A 21,143-nucleotide genomic window follows, 5' to 3' on the forward strand; every position below is an offset into this window, starting at 1 on the left:
GAGGCAGCCTGGGACCAGGATGGATACACTGAATTGGTAGGCACCTGCCCATGGGCTGGATGAAATCTCCTGGCAGCCTACAGGCCATATTTTCCTGCCCTTGCTCTAGAAATTCTTATGCTTGAAGTGCTTTGTAAAGAGCAACAATAAGAAGTCCAGGAGTCCCCTCCATGCCCTCCTCACTCTGGCAATCTTTGTGGGACAATGAGAAGAGCTATGCAACCCAGAGCAAGTGGATATTGGAGAGAACCATGCTCAGCAGCAGGAGAATAAAACCGAGCTCCATAACCATCTTAATTATGAAAGAAAATTAAAGCAGCTGTGATAATATTATGTAAGGGATACAGAAAAATGAGTTCTGGCTGTTCAGTAAGATGGTGTGATGTTTGGAGTTATATTTGCTGTCCCCAGGTTGCAGAGCAGCATGGAGGGTGTTTCATAGATTTTTATAAATTGTAAGGCTGGAAGGGACCTCAGAAGATCATCAGGTCCAGCCCCCTGCATGAGGCAGGAAATACAGCTTGGGTCAGGTGACCCCAGCAAGGTGACTGTCCAGTCTTGTCTTGAAGGTTTCCAGGGTAGGCGATTGCACCACCTCTGGAGGGAGCTTATTTCACAGTATGGACACTCTAACTGTGAAAAAAGTTTTTCCTAATGTTGAGGTGGAAATGGTTTTCCAGGAGTTTGTTGCTATTACTCCTGGTTTTCTCCAAGGGTTCCCTAGTTGTTCACCGAACCCGTGACGTACTCCCCTGATGTAGCAGTAAGCTGCTATCAATTCCCCTCCCAGCCATCTCTTTTTCAGGCTGAAGAGTCCCAGATCCCTTGGCCTTTCCTCTTATGGCTTGCCATGCAAGTCTCTAATCATAAGGGGGGCCCTTCTCTTGACTCTGTCAAGTTTTACCTTGTCCTTGTTAAAGTGCGGCACCCAGAACTGGATGTAGTACTCCAGTTGGGGTATCATAGTGTCAAGTGGAGTGGAAGAATCACTTTCTTGGTTTTTCTGGAGATGAATTGACTGAGGCATGCCAAAGTATTATCTGCCCTGCTGGCAACAGCATCATACTGCCGGCTCATATTCTGCTGTGGTCCATTATTAACCCCAGGTTGCTTTCATTTGTGGTGATGGTCGGTTTGGCACCAACAAGCCTGTAGGTGTGTAAGGGGTTGTTCATCCCCTTGTGGAGCACTTTACATTTTTCAATGTTGAACTTTATCTGGTTCCAACTCACCCAACTTGCTAGCCTGTCTAGATCCACCTATATCTGTAGCCTATCATCAAACTTAACAACACTTCCCCATAATTTCATGTCATCCATGAGCTTGGCTAGCGAGCTCTTCAGCCCCACATCCAAATAATTCATCAAGCTCTTCATCCCCACATCCAAGCCCACCCCTGCCCCAGCCCTGGAACAAACTGTAGATTAGGCAAGGGCCCCCCAAAGAGACCCTTGCGTGCCTATAAATAAATGCCAAAAGGTTGGGTAATAAGCAGGAACTTGTACTCCTACTTAACACAAATAATTATGATGTCATAGGGATAACAGAGACGTGGTGGGACTCCACCCATGACTGGGCCATGGGTATAGCTGGCTATACCCCATACAGGAGAGATCGAGTGGACAAAAGGACTGGGGGTGTAGCTCACTATGTCAAGGAAAGGTATGCATCCCTGCAAGCTGACATTGGCACCCAGGGTGGATGGCTGGAGATCCTCTGAGTTAAAATCCATGGGGAACATGGGGACACAATGGTGGGAGTCTATTACAGACCCCCTACCCAGGATCAACACCTTGACCAGGAGTTCACCAGGGAATTGGCTGAGGCCGCATGCTCCTGGTGCATGGTTGTTATGAGAGACTTCAACTACCCAGACATCACGTGGGAAGAGCGCTTGAGCAAATCTGAGTGGTCACAAAGCTTTCTCTCCTGCATGGACAAGCTCTATCTGACATAGGAAGTCTATGGGCTGACAAGAGGTAAAGCGCTGCTTGACCTGGTACTGGCAACCGGGGATGACCTAATCAGTGACTTAATGATCAAAGGGAAGCTGGGTGACTGTGACCACAAGCTGATCACCTTCACCATATGCCAAAAAGCTGGCAAATCAATCAGCAATACAGAAGTCCTCAACTTCAGGAAATCTGACTTTGACAAGCTAAGGGAACTTGTCAGAGAGGCCCTAAAAGTCCACAATGCAATGGAGAGGGGAGTTCAGGACGAGTGGTTGCTCATCAAGGGAGCAATCCTGGATGCGCAAGGAAAGTCCATCCTGTCTCAGAGGAAAGGCAGCAAAAGGGCACAGTAGCCCCCTTGGCTCTCCAGGGAACTGGAGGACCTCCTGCATCTTAAAAGGAAGACCTACAAAGGATAGAGGACTGGAACCGCCACCAAGGAGGAATACTCTGCTTTAGTCCAGACTTGCAGAGACCAAACCAGGAAAGCCAAGGCTGTGATGGAACTCCAGCTGCCTACAAATACCAAGGAAAATAAAAAGTCCGTTTTTAGATATGTGGGGAGCTGGAGGAAAAGCAAGGGCAACATTGAACACCTGCTAAACCAGATGGGACAACTGACAACCAATGCCCAGGAAAAAGCAAACTTGCTAAATTGGTACTTCACGTCAGTTTTACACCAGTCCCATGGGATACCCCTGCCAACTATGGGACAGGAAGGCCCAGGTGAGGGAGATTCCTTACCCTTCATAAATGCTGACCTCATGAAGGAACACCTTGAGAGGCTGCATACCTTCAAGTCAGACAGCCCTGACAGTTTACACCCACGGGTACTCAAGCTGCTGGCTAGCATCATAGCTCAGCCCCTGGCACGGATCTTTGAGAACTCCTGGTGCTCTGGTGAAGTGCCCAAAGATTGGAAGAAGGCCAATGTGGTGCCTATTTTCAAGAAGGGGAGAAAAGTGGATACGGCAAACTATAGGCCCAACAACCTGACCTTTATCCCGGTGAAGATCCTAGAAAAGATTATCAAAGAGGCCATTCTTAACAGACTGGTTGATGGCAACATCCTGAGGGATAGCATGGGTTTGTTGTGGGTAGGTCTTGCTTGACCAATCTCATTTCCTTTTATGACGTGGTGACCTATCACCTGGATATGGGAGAAGAGATTGATGTCATATATCTTGACTTTAAAAAAGCCTTCTATCTGGTATCCCATGATCACCTCTTGGCTAAACTGGATAACTGTGGCCTTAGCGCAGCACGATCTGCTGGCTGGGGAATTGGCTCCATGGTAGGACCCAGAGGGTGGTGGTTGATAGAAGTCAATCGTTGTGGTGCCCTGTGATCAGTGGGGTCCCTCAAGGCTCTGTCCTAGGCCTATACTATTTAACATTTTCATTAATAATGTAGACATTGGTGTCAGAAGTGGACTGGCCAAGTTTACTGACAGCACCAAACTCTGGGGTAAAGCATCCACACCTGAGGACAGGAGGGTGATCCAGGCAGACGTTGACAGGCTCAGGAAATGGGCAGAGGAGAACCTGATGGTGTTTAACACCAAAAAATGCAAGTTTCTCCACCTTGGGAGGAAAAACCTACATCATGCTTATAGGCTTGGGGGTGCTACATTGGCTAGCAGCACAGATGAAAGGGACTTGGGGGTTATGATTGACCACAAGATGAACATGAGCCTTCAATGTGATGCTGTGACTAATAAAGCAACCAAAATGCTGGCTTGCATCCATAGATGCTTCTCAAGCAAATCCCGGGACATCGTTCTTCTGTTGTACTCGGCCTTGATGAGGCCGCAGCTGGAGTACTGCGTCCAGTTTTGGGCTCCACAATTCAAAAAGGATGTGGAGAAGCTTTGGAGGGTGCAGAGGAGAGCCACACACATGATCAGAGGTCAGGAAAACAGACCTTATGATGAAAGGCTGAGAGCCACGGCTTCCTGTCATGCTGAAGGAGACCTATTCCCTCAGCTCCCACAAGAGTACTCCTTCTAGTATCCCTATCTATAGAACTTTCTTGTATGTTGGTACTTGGGCAACCTCCAGTCAGTGTTTCCCTGTCCCCCAGAAATCTCAGTTTAAAGCCCTATCTAGAAGATTGGCCATCCTGACTGAGAACAGGAACTTACCTCTCCATGTGAGGTGGATCTCATCCCTTCCCAGGAGTCCTTTGACTCTGAAGTGTGCATTGTGGTTGAGGACGCCAAAGTCCTTTCTGTGACACTACCATCGGTGTGTCACTACCACCATTGACTTCCTCAATGCATCCTTTCCTCTTAGAACTGTGGCCTGCAACTAGAAGCACAGAAGAAATGACTACCTGGGCCCCAGACCCCATGAGCCTAGCTCCCAGAGTCCTGTAGTTGCTGATGATCTGGTCTGCATTGCTCCTGGCTGTGTCATTTGTTCCCACATGGATGAGTAGCATGGGGTAGTAGTCGGAGGGCTGGACTAGCCTGGGAATCCTTTCTGCAACATCTTGGATGTGGGCCCCAGGGAGGCAGCAGGCCTCATGGGTTAGAGGCAGAGGGGACATTCAGTGCCCCACAGGAGGGAGTCCCCCCCCTCACCACCACCTTGCGCCTCCTCTTGGGGGTGGCAGCACACTTCTTACCATCCTTCTCCTCCATCACAGTCAGAGCCTCCTTGTGTGGGGAGGGGAGCATACCTGTTGTGCAGGGCCAGGGGAGGAGCAACCTGGGTCCTACATTTCTTGGAGTGTGAGGTGACACACATCCAGGTAGCTCTGGGTGGGTCTTGGTTAGCATTCTTGTTGGCCACCATCTCTATGTCTTTCTCTTCTTCCTTCTTCTGGAGAAGGGCCTGGCAGTAGCCATTGATGAAGTCTTCATGGGCCTTGTTGGTATGCAGCTGAAGTACCTCTTCCTCGAGCTCCCACACCTGGCCCTCCAGAGACTTCACTAGGGAACACATCCCACAAGTGAGGGTGCCCCCATTCCCCACCATGAGCAGCTATGCCAGGCAGCCCTCAGTTTGGGGCCAGGGGCTCCATCTGAATGGTGGCCAGATGCACAGGCTCTGTCTGGGTGGAGATCTTGGTGGTGCCGGGATGCCTGCGGCCACTATGAGTCACTGCCATGGCTGAGAGCAAGTTAATGCCCCTACCTCATCCCAGCAGCAACTCTTTGGGCCTCTGGGCTCAGGCTTCTTACTGGGACAAGCTCTCCAGGTGCTTTCTGTGCGCCCCTCTGGGCAAACTCCCATGCAAACTCCCATGTAAACTGCCATACCCAAGTAGAGCTGTGCCTGTTTGCATTCTCTGTTTGTGTGGCTCCCTGGGGGCCTCAGCTAAGTAGTGACCCCAGGAGGCCGGGGGGAGGGTCTTCCCCTGCCAGGCTCTGCTCAGCTAGTGTGTCCAACCTGGTGTGGCTCCACATGTATGCATGCACACATTCCCCCGCAACATCCTCCAAGTGCCCCTGCATTTGCCCACCCTCTCCTGGCCCTGGTACATTTACCTCCTGGCTCTATGTTGGAGAGTTTGTGCAGCCAAGTAGGTTTAGAATGGTTTGACAGAATCACAGCACAGGCAGGGCACAGCTGCAATTGGGTTGCCAGAGCAGCAGCTAATGAGATTAATTAGAAGGCACTTCAGGCAACCCTGGAAAAGGGAAAGGGCTTGGGGGAGGTAAGGCCGCCTCAGAGGCTGGTCAGGCAGTCTGGCTGTGGAAGCTGGTGGGGATGGAACCCTCTGTGAGGGGCATGAGGACTGGTGCCAAAACTATGGAGAGCACTCAGAAGGCAGCCCAAAAGAAAGGAAACTGGGAGCCTCCATAGGAAGCAAGTTAAGTACCCCAGGCACTTTTTATTTTGGCTTTTGTTTTTATGTGGAGCCTGTCACTAAGGAGTGTGGTAAACCCCATGTGAGACATTTTTTTTAACCAGGGCTAGTGATTGCATTCTGAGGTTTCCATACCTGTCCCCTCCCCCATCCAGTGGTCAGAGCAGGAGTTGGACTTTGGAGTCAGAGTGCCTAGCACCTGGAGTAGGATGGAAATAGTGTCAGGGACCCAGATAGAGCCCGGGGAGGCTCAGCAGCCCATGAAGGAACAGAAACAAAAGACTCTAAGGGCCAAACCAAAAAGTGGAAACCCCAAAGCTCAGTTTGGTTAGTGGACTAGAGCTAGAGGGCCCAGCAAGAGAAAACGGGCAGAGGGTGAGATGACTGAAGCCTGACAGAGGGACAACTACAGGCTTGCTCTAAGACCCTCAGGCAACCTCCCTTCTTTCCAAATATTAACGCCAAAGGAGTGGTGGGTGAGTAAAGGAGGTGAGGATCCCCTACATTTGGAGCTGGAACAGCTAAAGCATGGCCACCATGTGGTGTCATGGCTGCCCCTGGAGTGCAAACCTGCCACATTTGGATATCCAAAAGAACTTCTTCACTGTTAGAATAGTGAGGCAGTGGAATGGGCTGCCTAGGGGGGTTGTGGACTCTCCATCACTGGAGGTCTTCAAGCAAAGGTTGGACAGGCTCTTTTTAAGCCTTCGTTAAAAGTATTGAGTGGTGTCTAGAGCCAAGACTGGGGACTTTGTCCAGGGTGTATCAATACTCCTGCTGGCATCAAAGCTGGAGGTTCCTGGCTTAGAGGGCACTGCACCTCTGCTCAGGATCAGACTGAATTTGGGGTCAGGTAGGAATTTTAATCCATGGTCAGATTGGTACAGACTGTGGGTTTTTTTGGCTTACTCTGTAATGCGGGGCATGAATCCTGTGTTACTTGGGATTTCTTGAGGATATAATGACATTGGCTGCTGTGGTTCCTCTGCTTTACCTGTGGCAGATTAGAGTGTTAGGTCTGTGTTGTCAGGGTTGATGTAGAGTTTAGATTATGGTTTGTATGGGATGGTTCGGATAGGGATGATCCTGTCTCACGCATGGGATTGGACTAGACAACTTCTGGAGGTCCATTCAATCCCTACTTCTCTCTCATTGTATGATTCCTTGGACCACAATGCCAAGGCCAGCTTCCAGGCAGCTTCCATCCCTGCATTTTTCTTTCCAGCTTCTCAGATCACTTCCCCTGACTTTTTCCATCTCTTTGTTGGTATGGACCCCTTTTGCAATCCAGCTTCTTTGAACTGAGGCTTCTTTGACATCCCACCTAGGTACCATAAACAGCATGGGGTCTCCAGGTACTGGAGCTTGACTGCATTGAAGTTCTGGTGTGTCTTGTGTGCAGCTGGTTGTTTTCTTGGTGGCTTGTTCCCCTGTAACTGAGACATGTAGGGCAGAGTTTTCCAGGTCTGCTTCACAACACCATTCACCCATTCTTTTCTAGTATATAAGTCAGTCAGGGAAGCCAAGGCATCCAACATTATTGTTACACAAACACATTTGACTCACAACTATTATAAACAATATCCTAGTCTGTCACACAGTGCACTTGAGGATACAACTCTCCTGTGTGTGCGATCATCCAGGCAATGAGAGCTTTAACTGAAGCTCCACAACCCTTTCTGCCTAATGAGATTCCACTGTATTCCATCTACAGCCAGTTATTGCCTTGGGCTTCCTTGCCCACTTACCTACATCACACAAACTACATAGAAGCAATGACTACTGTTTCTTTTGGTTCGCTTTCACTGCTGTTATAACTTTCCCTGGTTAAATGTGCCATTTGCATTTAATAGCAGTGAGGTTTATAGTTCTTGTGATAGCATTGTTCTGTGTGTTTGATTTAAAAAAAAAGAAAGAAAAGATTTCTGTACTAAAATAGTTATCCCTGGTACAGCTAGGGTTTTTTTTTATATGGTTCTGACCAAGCTTTACTGTTTGTCTTCTCATTCTTAAGCTACTTAAAGTGCTATAAACATTATGGGTAAAATTCTATTTTATTTTATGTGTTGAAATGACAGTTTTCCAGCCATGTATCTGCTATTTTTGGTACTTAAGCAGAGCTTGCAATTCTGCTATCCATGCAATTCAGGTGTATAAACATCCATACAGCTACTGAACATGTGCAGTAGTTGACACCCTGGCTGGACAGATACTGGGCTACTTAGGTCTAAGTCCTGGAAAAGATGGTGGTGAGAGCCTTTCCACATCTCAGTGAAATAGCCAGGGGACTTGCTCATGAAGCAGGAGAGCCAAATTCTTTTGGCCTTTCTAACCCACAGGAGTTTTAAACCTGTATCTTTCTGACTTCTCCACATAGTACTATAACCCTCTGGCTATCAGTTAAACATTATGCAATACTCTTTCTACCTTTCTCTTTGAAACTGAACCACTGCACCTTGAATTTGACATTCATCATTGACTAAAAGGTATGGATAGCAATAAGGATGCTTCTGCACCATGGGGAACAAGGATCCAGGCTAGAATTTGGGGCACCTTTTTTCCCCCATCAGGCAATCCATCTCAGTGTATCACATACCCCTTAGTTTACTCCTGGCACAGGTTTAAGGAAGGACTAGAGACAGCACTATAACTTCTCACATAGTTGTTAGAGCACTGTCCTAGGAAGTCATGTCTTCAGGTTCAAGCCCCCTACTGATATATGAGGCCAAAAGCCTTGATTTCCTTCTTCCTGGTCAAGCACCTTTACCCCTCTATCTTCAAGATTAATACTTAGGAGGACCTTCCTCCTCCTCCAGTATGTAATTGCTGATAGTCATGGGCATTTTGCCACATACCATCTGGAGTACTGTGTCCAGTTTTGGCCTCCCCCCCACTACAGAAAGGATGTAAACTCTCTCCATTGGAGAGAGTCCAGCGGAGATCAATGAAAATGGCTAGGGGGCTGGGGCATATGACTTATGAGGGGAGGCTGAGGGAACTGGGCTTATTTAGTCTGGAGAAGAGAAGACTGAGGGAGAATTTAACAGCAGCTTTCAACTACCTGAATTGTGGTTCCAAAAAGGATGAAGCTAGGCTGCTCTCAGTGGTGGCAGATGTCACAACAAGGAGCAATGGTTTCAAGTTGCAGTAGGGGAAGTTTAGGTTAGATATTAGGGGGAAAAAACCAAAACCCTCTCACAGGGAGAACAGTGTTATGGGATGGGGTCCTGCAGGATGGCCGTGATCTCCCCAAGGCTTCCTTACTGTGCCAAGTTAGCCCAATGGGCACCCTCTATTCTCACCTGCCATGTCTTTGATCAAATGATTGATAGGGAGGCTGCCTTTTAGTCCTCTTGGACATGGTCTTGATCGACTCTCTGAACCCCATGGGTTTCCAGACCCCTGGTGGGTCTCACTCCAAGATAGATGTCCCTCTGGCGCCGGGGTCTGCGCACCCCAAATGCTGCACCTTCACTGGCGCCGGGGTCCCCACACTACCATGGGCCCCTTATGAGGCCTCCTCCTTCCCCAGTAGCCTCACACAAACCTCCAGTCTTATACAACAGTAAATGCAAGCCCCTAGGCTGTAACATAAATTCAAGCCGCTCAGCTATAACCTCATTCAAACCCTACCGTGGAATGCTCTGTCCCTTAACAGTATCGGAAGCTGCTTCTGCAGACAGGTCTCTCCCCTCTGCTTGCTCTGGGAGAGCTCCTGTCCCCTTGGCTGCTGGCAGGGAACTGCCTTCCTTGGGCCTGCTCCTGGGGTTTATATGGGCCCAGAACCTTACCCCTTCCAGTCAGCTCACCATGTGCAGGTGCAGGCTTATTTACCCTCTGGCTTGTTGCCCTGGTAACCTGCACCTGGGCTTCTGTCTCTCTCTCTTTGGGTTTTTCCGCCAGGCAGTTTCTACCCTTCTAGGAGCAGGGCACCTTTGTGCCCTGCAGCAGATAGTATAGCACTGGAGCAGGTTACTGAGAGAGGTGGTGGAATCTCCTTTGGAGATCTTGAAGACTTGGCTAGATAAACCTTTGGTTGGAACGATATAGCTGGGGATGGCACTGCTTTGAGCGGGGCGGGGGGGGGGTGTGAACTGTACCTCTTGAGGTCCCTTCCAACCCTAATTTTCTATGATTCTATAGAATTTCCTGACTTGAACCCTGAATCCATGGGCAGATAGCTGAATACCTACCCAGAATGCTGCACTTCCTTGCTATCCACATGATCACTCTTATGTCCATATGTCAGGGTGTGACAGGGTGCTGTCTTCGGCTGCATTTATTTTAGTGGGCACCTATCAAGTCTTGCTGTATTTTCCTCCCCTGGGGATCATCTTCCCTCCAGCTTTACTGACCTACCATGGCTCACCACCTGTAGGATAATGTGCTATTGTCTTAAGGGCAAAATGCTCCTACCTTCCCTTGATGTGCCCCATGCCTTGCAGGTGCTTTATAATTTTCTCTTTACGTTGGGGTCTCAGCCACTGTGAGCTTACCCCCTCTCTCTCTAACTAGGCCTGTCAGTCAAAGCCACTAAGCAGGGCTTGACTTTGAGGCTGTAGCTCTCTAACCCACTCAGGCTCATGGCCTTCCATTTCATACTCTCCATGACACCAGGCCTACTGGCCCTTCTACACTGTGTCCCTATGGCACCAGGCTGTTGGGACCTCAGCCCCCTCTGGCTTTGCCCCTCTTTCTGCAGTTAGGGCCGTTCACCTAAAGTCCACACACTAGGACCTGGCTTCAAGGCTTCTACCTTCCATTCAAGTGACTCTGGGCTCATGGCCCTTGTGCTGCACCCTTAGTGCAGCATGACTTCTTGAGCCCTCTATCATGGCACTCCTCATTGCTAATGAGGTCTCCTCCTCCCCTTCAGCCTCAGCCACAAACCGCTGGTCTTAGCATAAACCATAGGCCTCTATGGCCATATAACAAAAATAAAAATAGGAGCGGTAAACTGTCTGTTTATGTATGATTGTGCTTCTGTCTCACAGTGTGGCGCATTCTTCCCAAGGAGGCTGCCACAGCTGCTCCATAGTCATTGAGAGTCTCCCTCTCTGCTGCCCCCTGGCCTTCTCTGCTTGAGGTTTATATGGGTCTGATCTTTCCCTTCCTGTCACCTGACTGACTGACAGGGCTTGATCCTTAACCCCTGCTTGACTGAATGGCTGCACCTGGAAGGTTCTGGATTTAAAGGAGCTGCTCTGCTTGCTGATAACAGGGCTAGGGTTCCCTGTTACACAGGGGTAATAGATTCATAACCTGGATGAAGTGACAATAGATGGTTCCTGCATCAATGGTACCTGCCAAAGCCTAGAGTTATCATTAAGTTTGCTGAAAACCTTAGTATCTTGCAACTGGCCAAGTGTGTGCTCAGCCTCTGGCATGGGTCCTGTTTGTATTCCTACCTCTTGTTGATTTCTGAGGGCACCTATACACATGATGGACCTCCGCTCTGATGTGTGATAATTATCAGGCATCAGAGCTGACATGATTAATGAGGTCTGTTGCAAATCTTCCAGAGCATGCTAATTAGTGTACTCTAGCAGCCTCCATATCATGGGTATTCAGTTTCCCTGCATTTCAAAATGGCAGCAGGGGTGCTTGAACTCAATCTTGTCAAATGAGCTTGAGTTAAAGCACCCCCACCACCATTTTGAAGTTTAGGATGCTGAATATACGTGATGCTGTGGGTGTTTTAATTAGCGGTTCTCAGAGATTGCTCCCCTTCTCTCTCCCCCTTCACTGTAGCACATGTATAGAAACGTTGAGACATCAGCCATCTCCAGAAGGCTTTGCCACAATGACCATGGACACACACCAATAAGAAGGCTTATCAGGTTGCTCAATAACTCCCTTGTGAGCCAAGCCTTAGAGTTGCTTCTTGAAGGCATTTATTAAGGGCAGTAGAATTTAATGAGGCAGTGCTAGTGTGATGGGCTGAACATCTTTTCTGAGCTTAATCATAGGACTGTAGGGATGTTAGGTTAAAAGGGACTTCACAGCGTTATCTAGTGCAGACCCCAGATCGAGAATGAATCATCCTTGAATAAACTATCCCAGTCAATTGTCTGTCCAATTTGCTCTTGAAAATTGCCAGGGACAGAGATTCCATAACTTCTCTACGTAACATGTTCCAATGCTTGACCACCCTCATAGTTTGAAAGTTCTTCTGAATCACCAGCATCGATTCCCTCTGCTTCAGTTTGAGGCCATTGCTTCAAGTCTTGTCCCCTAAGTTACAAAATATATTTCCAATTTAGGGCTGTGTGAAATGGAAGCGTTTTGTTTCAACCAGCATTATGATGTTTCAACAGAACAGCATTTAATTTCAACTTTTGTTTTTAGTCAAAATGGCTGTTTCATTTCGTTCCGTCGAAATGTTTTCCGTTTCGACCCCGTTTTGATGTTTCACCCATAGGATATAATGGGAAAGGTTGAAACAGGCTAAAACTCTGTCACTTCTGGCCCAATACGGATAAACCTTGCAGAAATAGTAGCCCCTTCTGAGGGCATGATATGTGCCAAGTTTCAAGAAGATAGGTGCAGGGGGTTCAGAGAAACTGAACCCCAAAATCTTGAGAGCAAAATTTGTGTCACATACACGTGTTAAGACACAGTGGGGTCAAAACTACAGAATTTCTAGCCCCTGCTGAGGCCACGAAGTCTGACAAGTTCCAAGAAGATAGGTGCAGGGGTTTGGGGGAAACTGCACCCCAAAATCTTGAAAGCAAAGCTCATGTCACATGTATGTGTTAAGCCACAGGGGAGTCAAAACTACAGAATTGCTAGCCTCTGGTGAGGCCACAAAGCCTGCCAAATTTCAAGATGATAGGTGCAGGGGTTTAGGGGGAATGGCACCTCAAGTTGCTGACAGGCAAAAGTCATGATATAGATGATACTGTGTGTGTTAAGGTGCAGTGGACTGAAACTTGCAGGGGAGGTGGCCCCTTCTGAGGCCACAAAGCCTGCCAAGTTTCAAAGAGATAAGTGCAGGGGTTTGGGGGAAGCTGCACCTCAAGCTGCAGACAAGTAAAACTCGTGACAAGTGAACTCGTGGTTCTGGTCCAGAACCCAGAAGCCCTGCACCTATTTTCTTGGCAGCTGGCAGACTGTGGCCTCAGCAGGGGCTACCATCCCTGCAGTTTTCACCCTGATGTGCCTTAACACACACACAGTCACCCATGTAATGAGTTTTTCTTGTCCGCAGCTTGAGATGCAGTTTCCTCAAACCCCTATGCTTATCTCCTTGAAACTTGGCAGGCTTTGTAACCTCAGCAGGGGCTAGCAAGCCTGCAGTTTTGACCCTGCTGTGGCTTAATATGTACACATGACATGAGTTTTGCTTTCAGGATTTTGGTATGTCACAGGGTAACGGCACAGTATAGACCTGAAGGGCAAAAGGGGAACCACAGGACCCAAAACAAGGCTGGGAAGATGAGGAGAGAAGAGAAAAAAACAACAATCTCCTTACCTGCAGCCGACAACGCGGAAGGACCTTAAGAGACAGCAGGACCCACGCGGCTGATTAGCCGCGTCTTTTTTAAATTGAGGCCAGCTGCGATCAATAGTGATCGGACCTGGCGCAGGGGCATAAAGAGCACCCCGAGAGAAGAGATGGAGGAAGGAGAGAGCTGGAGTGGAGCCATGAGTGGAGGCACTCCTGGGGCCCCGCTCGGAGGTGAAGAAGGGGCCAACGGCCAGCCACGAGGCAGGATGATATCCCCCAGCTGCAGGAAGGAGAACGCCCAGGGAGAGGTGGCGGATTCCCGGGCTCGCAATGGCGGAGCTAGGTGTGAGGATCGCAGGACAGAGTCCGGCGATAGAAGCCACCCCGAAGAGAGGGGAACGGAAGAGGACCCGGCAATCCAGGTGGGATTGGCATGGGTTTGGGGAGAATCCCGGAGTCCTTCCCAGCAGGGAGCTGAAAGTACAAGCAGTGAGAGGGGCTGCAGAGTACAGGATTCTGCCGGGAGGAACCACTCGGCGAGGGACCGAGTAGAGAAGGAACCGGAGTGGCTGGGAGCAGCCCAGGTGGCACTTAGAAAAATACAGCAACCAGCCAGAGGGCTGCTGTAGATAGGATTAAGCAGGGAGAGGATTTTTTCCAGGCCAGAGAGGCAAAAATTTAGTTTGTAGCCCGGGAGCCTTATGGGTAGTATTTTCTTTTGAGTTCTGTGCTAAGTTGCCCACTTTTGGAAGGGTAAGGAGGAAGCCTCAGAAGGATTTCTTAACCAGCTGGGTCTAGGGTCAGGATAAGCCTATGGATTCGCAACCGAGTACCCCTTGGCATTGCAAAACAAGGGTCGGGCCTGGAAATCATCAGCAACTCAGCGTGGCTGGGTGTCAGGGTGAGGTGTAGGGGAGGACCATCACCCCAAGAGTCCCGGCATCGGATAAGCTTCAGCAGTCAGCCCCTCCACTGAAATTTATGAGCAAAGTAATGGCAGGAAAGATAGGGGTGGGGACTACTCCTAAGACCTATCCGAACTAGACAATTCCAGGGACGAGGCAACAGACAAGCCCACACACCAGAGGCCGAGCAGCGCGAGACCGGATGTTTGAAGCCTGCCGGTTGCAGTGTGCAGTTTCTCCAACCCCCCTGCACCTATCTCCTTCAAACACGGAAGAGTTTGTGGCCTCACCGGGGCTAGCATTCCTGTAGTTTTGACCCTCCTGTGGCTTAACACATACACCTGACACAAGTTTGGCTCTCAAGAATTTATGGTGCAGTTTTTCCAAATCATCTACCCCTATCTTCTTGAAACTTGGCACACTTTATGCTCTCATAAGGAGCTACCATTTCTGCAGGTTTTATCCAAATCTGGCCAGAAATGACAACGTTATAAGCTGTTTTCACCTTCCCCATTATAGCCTATGGGCGAAATGTCAAAACAGCATTGAAACAGCAAAACGTTTCGACTTGCCTCGTTTCGTTTAGAGGCTGTTTCGACCGTATCTGTTTTGTTTTGATTTTGCTGTTTCAACCTCGAAACAGGTCAAAACAGCATTGAAACAAAAGTGGTGGCTAAATTTTGCGCAGCCCTAATTTCCATCTATTTTATAATCACCCTTTGGGTATTTGAAAACTTCTATCAAACTTCCACCCCCTCTGTCTTCTCCATGCTACGTAACCCTAGTTCTTTCAGCTTTTCCTCATAAGCCATGCTTTACAAGCCTCTAATAATTTTTGTTACTCTCCACTCAACTTTTTCCAATACATCCACATCTTTCTTGAAGCCTGGGGCCCAAAACTAGATATAGTGCCCCAGGTGAGGCCTTACCAGTGCTGAATAACGTGTAAGAATTACTTCCATTGATTTGAAGAGAGACTCCTGTTTCATAGATTTCATAGACATTAGGGCTGGAAGGGACCTCAGGAGCTCCTCGAGTGCAGCTCCCTGTCCCAGGGTCAGGAAGTCAGCTGAGGTCAAAGGATCCCAGCAAGATAAACGTCCAAGCATCCACTGTTAAAACAACCTGGTATACTGTTGGCCTTTTTTTTGCAAAAAGAGCACACTGTTGGCTCATATTCAGCTGCTAGTTTATTGTAATCCTCAGGTATGTCTACTGTAACACTCTGAAGTACTGCGCCCAGTCAGTTACTCCTGAGTCCATATTCTTGGTTGCAATTATTCCATCCCAACTGCAGGATTCCACATTTACCTTTTTTGCTGAATTTCATGTCACTAATAGGCTAGAAAAATGATCAACAGTCCAGGTAATTCCAAATCCTAACCCTACCTCCCAGAGTGTCTGCAACTCTATTCAATTTGGAGGGTAAGGTTGTTTCAGTTTTTACCAGTCACTTGAACTACCTTTGGAATTTCTAGAATAAGTTAATTTTTGCATCTTTAAACTTGACCTCAGTTAGTCTCTGTACTTGGCCTAATTCTTCATTTGCTTTTTGAGCAAAACAGTGGTTCTTCAAGGTCCTGGTGTATACAACAGTTTTCCCAAATAGATGCCATCTCATACTGCAGCTGTTCATTCAGCATCACTGTGGTCTTCAGGGACTTCTATTCTATTGCAAATAGCATCTTGACAGCCAGGTGGAGCATTGGATGAGCAAGCAGAGACATGTACAACATCTCAGGAACCACTGTGCTGGAAACCCTTTGTAGCAGGAGGCTTGGCGCTTTTGATACTTTAAGAGCTGGCTGTAGCTGAGGCAGGCTGCAGGTATGGCAGGAAGGCAGTTGGGGACCCTGCCTGAGAAGTGCCTGCAGGTGTGACCAGGGCTGATTGTGGAGCCATCTGACTCAGGAGGGGGTCTGGGTTTAGACTGGATATAAGCCCAGGCCCTGAGTTGGGACAGGGGTGAGATCCTGGAGGCTACTGAGAGAATATCTCCTAAGCAGAATGGCTGTAGCCCCTGAGTACCACAGCAGTCTAGAGGTTTGGGAAGGAACTATGGGGAAGAGGAGGGCCCTGGGAGCCCAGGGAGGGTGTCCAGATGTATGAAGAGGGGCTAAGAGTGAGCCCAGAGCCTAGAGAGGCATTGAATGTGAGACCAGGGGGTTGAGGAGCCTGGAGAGGGGCTGAGTGAGGGACCAGGGGTCCAAGAGCCCAAGGGAGATGAGCATGTGGCCTGAGGGTCTAATAGTCTGGAGTGGGCTGAGAGTATAGAGCAAGAACATCAGGGAGTGATGACACCTGCAAGGCTCAGGGCATGGTGTAGGAGAAGAATGGAACCACGCAGTCAGCCCTTAAGGCAATGACTATAGATACCTGATGGTCATTAGGATGAGTCCATCTGGGAAGCCCTGGGGAAGTCTCCCTTATATAAGCATAGATACATCAAGATGTGGCGGGTGAGAAAAGGGGTGAATGCCCAAAGGCAGTGAAGTAGGTAAGGGCTGAAGGGACTCCAGGGGCTTTGCAGCCACACCTGGAAATGATTGTGTTACACCCCCTGTATAAATCTTGAAGTACATGTAGTATCTCAGAGCTGAGGGCCTCACTCAATTCAGCTCCAGTCATTTAGAATTGACTCCACAAGTGGCCAGTAAATGCATACGATTTTTATCTCCTGAATGGCAAGACATGAGTAATCGCTTCTTTTATGACTTCTGGCACATATGGTTTACTTAGCTACTCATTCATTATGTGGATGCTTAGAGATATGTCTACTGGACATGAACAGTGGTGGCTGCTTTCTACTTAACCTTAACAGAGTAGTTACTATAAGACTGTTCAGAAGATCCATTGTGGACTTGGGTTCACTAGCATAATTAGGGATGAGTGAGAGTGGTGCCAGAATCTACCCCCAGAGTCTGCATCCTGGCAATATTGCTGAGATGGGACTCCCAAGACAGTTCCCAGCTGCTATTGCCTTGAGAGCAATGAGCTCAGGTGGGCAGAGCATGGGGGATGGCAGCAGCTCTTCTGGGACCATTTTGAAATCCAGGCATGGAGACTCTGCATTCTGACTCTCCAACCCCCAAGTCTCACACCTGCACACCCCACCCAAACCTGCATGCCTCCAGTCCCACTCTCCCACATGGTCTGCCCTTGGTGTCAGTACTGTTTGTTATGCCACTGCTCAGGCTGACAGTTGCCACTGATGCTTTGACAGCTGGTGACAGGGAATAAAACTGTCATTCTTATGTATAGGTTTAACAGAATCCTACAATGATTCTCATTGCTTCTTGATGCTCTCAGCTTGTCGAGCTACTATAATGGATTTCTGGAGGGTTAGACTGGGGTGGAGTTGAAATGTTTCCAACATGCAAACATCTCTTATACCAGAAACAAAATATGACTGTATATGACAAAAGTCGGCAACAGCTTCACCATTTTTCTTGAAATCAGAAAAATAAACTATATCTCATAAACAAGATGTTGAGTGGGTAATAAAGATTTGAAAAATTCACTGATGATGGTAAGCATATATATGACTTTGCTTCTTCACCTGTCAGGTTGAAGAACAGCAGGATGTCTTTAGCCTGTGGCCACATCAGATGCAGAAGTGTTTATCTCCTCTTCCTTTAGTTTGCTTTTCATGCCTAATGATTGCCTGATTCATTTGAGTCCTCTCTTACACTCAGACCAGTCCTCACCAGCCTTGTGGTGAGTTGGTCTGTGTGCATGTCTTTAACCATTGGACGTATCCAGGTTCTTCTTTGAATCCACAAGATTTGCATTTAGTTTGTTCTCAGAGCTTTTATGGCACTTGGTCCACCACCACCATTTAATATTAGCCCCTCTGGGGAATATTTTTATTTCAGGGAAAAAAGAAACAGAGTGGGAAGAGGGCATATATTCCACCTTGATTCAGCACAACCATCCAGCTCTACTTTCTGCTTGACAGACCTCAGCAAATGATCCCCAATATCAGGATGACTGTACTAAGGGGAACTCATGATTAGAGTACAGATAAAAGATTGTACTGTAGCATTAGCAATAAAAACTTCATTTTTCAGATTTGCTTACAGGTGCACCACCATTTGGATCCCACTACTTTCAAGTATGGAGCTGGATAGAACCTGCCCTTGGATAGGGATCCAGCCTACTGCAGATAGACAAGCCCTTACTGACTTGCCTTTCACATGTGTGAGCCCTCTTCTTGTCTTTATCCTTTCATTTCTAGTTTATAGCCAACAAGCACATCCAGACTGATGTATTTTACTGAATTTTGCAATTAATGCCTACAGAAGTGGGTGTTTCCATTCCAGAGAGAGCTGATCTGCTCAACAGACAGCAAGAGATTCCCACTCGGAGAATACTTTGTGCTGCTAAGTAAATGCAGTTGAATGTTGTCCCCGTTGTAAATCTTGGTAGATAAATCAGAGGTAAGGCACTAAAACCTTGCACAAGGTACTAAATATTCATCATATCTACCAATTTTCTGATATCCAGAGTCCACATCAGAAATAAAAATACAATAATGTAAGAACAGGGGGATTGTGGCACAGTATATGCTCTCCAAATGTACTAATTTTTTTTTTTTATATATAATCAGGTAAACAACTAGAAATAGAATTACAAGTTGAAGTTACTCCATAAGTAACTTGTTTTTTCTTTAGCTGTTTTCAGGAAATGGATATTTTTGTGAGGCAATTTTAAGGGAATTAGGATAAAATTCTGAAAATGGCATTAGAAGTAACATTACTGACTAGATTTGATATTAAGCTTCCAAATCCATTAGAGAATGATAAAATGGTAGAAGCTAGAAAGTAATGGGGAATGGTGATCTGCACTTGAATGGTAAAAAAATCTATGGGAAGGGGGGAAGCCCCCCAACAACTAGTGATACAAAAAAGCTCCTTTGATATTTTACTGTTGATGTCTGTGGTATTGGTCTCATATAATGACATATTATGTCCTCTGCAGTGAATACCAATGTAAAATGAACACTGAAAATGTGTTTTACAAATAAGAATGTGTCTCGGCATCTGCAGGTGAAAACATGTTTGGATCCGTCTCTGCTTGTTGCTAAAAAGTGATCTAATGCTTCATGTGAAACAAAGCCTCCAACAATTTTTTGTCTATTGATGAGAAATGATTAATATAATACCTGCTGAAATCGCTTGCTAGCCAACCCTAAGATAGATAGATGAATTGTACCCTATACAGAGATGCAGCAGTGTGCAAGTTAAACAATGAGGAAATAAGGAAGTATTATTGATGGAGATTATTTCTCTCCTTACTTGATCATAATGGTTTTATCTCTATGTAGGAATGAATTCTAGTTTGTAATGTGGTCTCTGGGAGTTGTATTTATTCTGTTTATTGGTATCAAGAACTTATTACTTTGCATAAATTATTCATGTGAATTAGACATGCTTGTGATGTTTATATTATTTGTATTTTGGAGGGAATGGAAGTGGGATATTCTTTGGTTTGTGCTGTAATAAAACATCTTTATTTTTATATGTTTTTATTTTTTTACCCTTTTTAAAATAGAAAAACAACTAGGAACACTTTGGAAAATTCCAGATCTGTTTCAGAGATGCAGATACAGCTCCTAAATCACAATGGATACATCAGAGCATATTGAATTCTTCATGATCCAACAATACAAAGGATTCCATTTAGTCTCTACTAGCTCCAGGCAGCTGGAGCTATGGACTCTGTGCACAGGTTTGTACTGTCTAGCCAGCCTCTGAGCTGATGGGAATGCTGTGCAATAAAATGTTGGATGCGCTGAAGTGCTTGAATCCTGACCCAAGAAAGGAAATTAAGGAAGGAAATCACTTTGGCTGAGATGGCACGTAAGACAGGGCAAAAACAAATCCCTCAGGAGAGTGAAGAAATATGGATATTATTGCCAGGATAAGGTACAATGTGAGAGAATGGGATGGGGGCAGGGACTTCCCCACATTCAGCTGAGCATATTCACACTCTCCAGCTAGGAGAAGAGAGGAAGATGGTGGACTCCAACCAGACTCTTTTCAGATCTGTGCCTGCTCTGTGTATGGTGGGCCTAGACTTTACCTATTTGTCCTGTAGCTGACTTTATGCATGGTGGATTCTTCATACCTTGCAGTATTTAAGCTGCTGTATTTTTCTACTGAGAAGTGACTAGCAGTTCTGGTACCCTGGGCAGAGATGCTGTCAAGCTCTCCTCTCTCTTTCAGTACCCTGGCTGAAAAGGAGGGCAGGTGGGGAAGCTTGACAGCATCTTTGTTATGCACTACCAAAATGACATGAGGAGAGGGGGCCAAAGACGCTAGCTGCTGCTCCTGGTGCTGTTACATGGGTTCCCTACACCCACCTGCTGATGTCATGCAGAGTCCCTTAGAGTCCCCAGGGGTGCCATTCTGGCATCTTTTATAAATCAGTGCCCAAGACTGGTGCCCTGCTCACCTCACTCTAGTTAGGCTACTGTTTTGAACTGCTATAGCATAGCCAGAAATGATGGGCTGGCTGAAGGAGACATTGGGTGACAGTCTCACCTGTGTTATACAGGAGGTCAGACTAGACTATCATAATGGTCCCATCTGGCCTTAAAATATATGGTACTCTTAATTTTATAACAGGGAAGTGCAGCCTGTAGAAATCCCAGCACACAATACTTCATATTGACTAAGCCATCAAGCAGGAGCAGCACAGGATTGCAAGGGCCTAAAGTTGCATGATAACTTTAGGCCACTCCAGGGGAGGATTAACTTGAATACACCTAATTTTACTCCTGTTGTATTAATTTGTAGCCACTCTCTGCAGTTCTTCCACCAAAGTTTGAAGTCCTCCCGCTGCTTGGCCCCCTGACTGCTTGGCCCCCTGAAGTCTTCTCACTGCTTGCTCTGATTGCTCTGATCCTGTCATAGTTTCATAGTTTCATAGTAGCTAGAGTCGGAAGGGACCTAGGAAGATCATCTAGTCCGACCCCCTGCCTTGGCAGGAAAGAGCACCGGGGTCAGATGACCC

The sequence above is a fragment of the Crocodylus porosus genome, unplaced genomic scaffold (genome assembly GCF_001723895.1).
Source record: "Crocodylus porosus isolate Cpor-Errol unplaced genomic scaffold, CroPor_comp1, whole genome shotgun sequence".
NCBI lineage: Eukaryota > Metazoa > Chordata > Crocodylia > Crocodylidae > Crocodylus > Crocodylus porosus.